Below are 2,923 nucleotides of genomic sequence, written 5' to 3'. Positions count from 1 at the left end.
TAAATCATAAGTATATAGCAGATGTTCTGTAAAATATAGCCCTGGAACACACTCCATAGATCCCAGGGACATTTCTCACTCCCGTTAGGCCCCTTTGAGGTATGGCAATTGGATTGTATCCGAATGCCACTGTCTCAAGAATACGAGTGTGTTAGTTATGACTTGTGTGTTCTCTCATTGGATGGAGGTATTCCCTTGCAGGAGAACAACAGCCTTAATGGAAGGTAAAATTTTATTGGGGGGAAAATAATGCCCCCTTGGAGAGTTTCCTGTGAGTCACATAGTGACCGAGTGACTCATTCACTGGGCAAATAATGCGATCCATTGTGTAACATTTGGCCTATTCTACAGCATTTCATTGTGCTGATCACTCCCAGTTTTTTGGATTGGCACATACCAATGGTACAAGTAAAACTCAACTAGCTTGAAGATGAGCATTCAGATGTCACCCACACTCCTGGTGCTGGCAGCAAAGCGCCTGCTGAGGGACCAGGCCTCGGCCATTGCAGCTCTGGAGTACCTGCCCGCTGAGCTCTTCCCGTACCTGTTCGTCCTGGCCTACCGTGGTGGACACCACTGCCAGCTCCTGAAGGCGTTGGCCCAAGCCTGGCCCTTCACTGTCCTCCCTCTCGGGGTTCTGATGCAGCATCCTCCTGATCACGCCCCAACCAGGGCCACAGGCTTAAAAGCTGTGTTTGATGCGCTTGACTTTCTGCTTGCCCAGGAGGCGCAAACTGTGGGTGCTGGATTTAAGGAACATGGGTGCCAACTTCTGGGATATGTGGCTTGGAGTCAGCACTGAAAATTGCTCACTGACAGGACCAGTGACTGTGCACAGCTCCAGCTCCAACATGGAGCATCCCCTGGCTCCCTTAGAAGTGTTCTTAGACATTAACTTCAACGAAAGGGACCGGGATAAGTTTTTCATGCACATCATCCAATGGGCCCAGCAGAGGGAAGGGTTGCTACACCTGTGCTGCAAGACACTGAGGATTTCTGAGGTGCCCTTCCAGAGGGTCAGGAGGGTCCTGGATAGGGTGAGGCTGGACTGCATCCAGGAGGTGTACATGAACTTCACCTGGGACCTGCCCACCCTGGGGACATTTGCTCTCTACCTGGGTCAGGTGAGTAACCTGCAGACACTCGTTTCCCTGGAAGAGTTGGCTGAGGAGGAAGAGGATGAAGAGCGGGAGGAGGAGGGGGAGGAAGAAGAACAACAGGAAGAGGAGCAGGAGTTGAGGGAGGAAGAGGAGTTGGAGAGGGAAGAACAGGAGCAGGAGGAAGAGAAGCAGGAGTGGGAGGAGGAAGAGGAGTTGGATAGGGAGGAGCAGGAGTGGGAGGAGGCAGGGGAGCAGGAGTGGGAAAGGCAGGAGCAGGAGGAGCAGCGATCCTTTTCCCAATTCCTCTCTCAGATGCTCAGGCTGTGGCACCTCCAGGAGCTCTACATGCGTTCTCCCTCCTTCCTCCAAGGTCGTGTGGACCAGATGCTCAGGTGCCTGCAGACTCCCTTGGACCTACTCTGCCTAACATATTGCCAGCGGCTGACGCATTCAGACCTGACACACCTGTTCCAGTGCCCGAACCTCAGGCAGCTGAAGATCCTGCATCTATTTGGCCTCAGCCTTGCGGATTTCAGTTCCGAGCCCCTCCGAGCTCTGCTGGAGGCAGTGGCACCCACCCTCCAGGACCTGGGTCTGGGTAACTGTGGGATGGCGGACTCCCAAGTCGAGGCCATCCTGCCTGTCCTGAGCCGCTGCCACCAGCTCAGGAAGTTCGCCTTCAGACCAGTCTGTAACCTCAGGCTGAGCAGCAGTGAACTGAGGGGGAGCAGTCCATTCACCCTGAAATTCCTCCTTGGTCACAGCCTTTTCAGCAGCAGCCTGCTCTTCCTTTTCAATCTCTTCAGGATCTCTGTAGAAGTAAAGATCGGGCATGACTTTCACGGGTGTTCATGGGAGATAGTGCCACACATGCAGAGCACTTCCCGGGCCAGCATCCACCACATCAGACCCACTGAGTGAGCCCCCTTGTTGCAAGGGATGGCAATGTCCACAGAGCGCAGAGGAGAGCCTGTGTTACACAGAGCGATGGTGGGCAGGGTAACATAAGGCGCCTCTGAGAGGCTGGTGGTCAGCCCTGGGATCAGTAGCCACCAGAAGTCTTGGCTCCCGGAAGGCTGCCTGCATCTGGTTGGTGAAGGTTCCAGGAGTGAAGCGGCGGCAATAGGAGTGGCTCCAGCGGCAGCAGCAAACTTCAGCACAGCTCGCTGGCCGGGATTCCTGGGCGACATGACACTGACGTCAGCTGGGTTTTCGATGGCAACAATGGCACGAGCTGCCAGCAGAAGCTTCTCCCAGGTTCTCTTCAGATTGATGATGTAGATGCCATCACTGTTCCTTTTGTAGATGGACTGTTCTATTTGGAAGTCAAGGTTGGTGCCACCAAAATGAGTTCCTGCCGCAAGGAACTTGAGGACATCCTCCTCCTTCATTTGCAGGACATCAAGGGCTCCGGACATTGTGAGAAGTTTCCCTTTAAGTTCTGTGGGAACCGAGAACAACGCCATATGGAGCCCTCCCTGGGTAGCAAGGAAAGGCCCTCGGGGAGTTTTTCGCATGAAGGCTGACCATTCTCCTGTCCTAGGAACGGTCTGAGCTGTTGTAGCATCAGAGATTAGCCACCTTGTTATGGGACTTGGAGCTCCTGAAGGCAGGACTGCAGACCCTCTCCCTTTTACTTGCACGTAGCTATCTTCTCCCTCATCCATATATAATCAGCCAACTGGCAAGGCGGGGAGAAGGGGGTTAAAGCAGAATTTCCAGGGTGACCGACTGCTCGGATACAATCCAATTGCCCTGTGGGGCGCAGCTACAGTGTTTGGACAGGTTCAAGCCTTGGACTGAGGAGAGGGCACAGTCCTCTC

At 54.0% G+C, this 2,923-nt stretch overlaps 1 pseudogene; it reads right to left on the bottom strand.

Annotated features, from left to right (window-relative positions):
• Positions 1-1,290: 1,290 nt before the first annotated feature.
• Positions 1,291-2,578, bottom strand: LOC132236559 (small ribosomal subunit protein uS2-like; annotated as a pseudogene).
• Between the last annotated feature and the right edge of the window lie 345 nt (positions 2,579-2,923).

This window comes from Myotis daubentonii, chromosome 6 (genome assembly GCF_963259705.1).
Source record: "Myotis daubentonii chromosome 6, mMyoDau2.1, whole genome shotgun sequence".
NCBI lineage: Eukaryota > Metazoa > Chordata > Mammalia > Chiroptera > Vespertilionidae > Myotis > Myotis daubentonii.
Note: the sequence above shows the minus strand (reverse complement) of the source record. Positions and strands in the feature narration are given on the sequence as shown.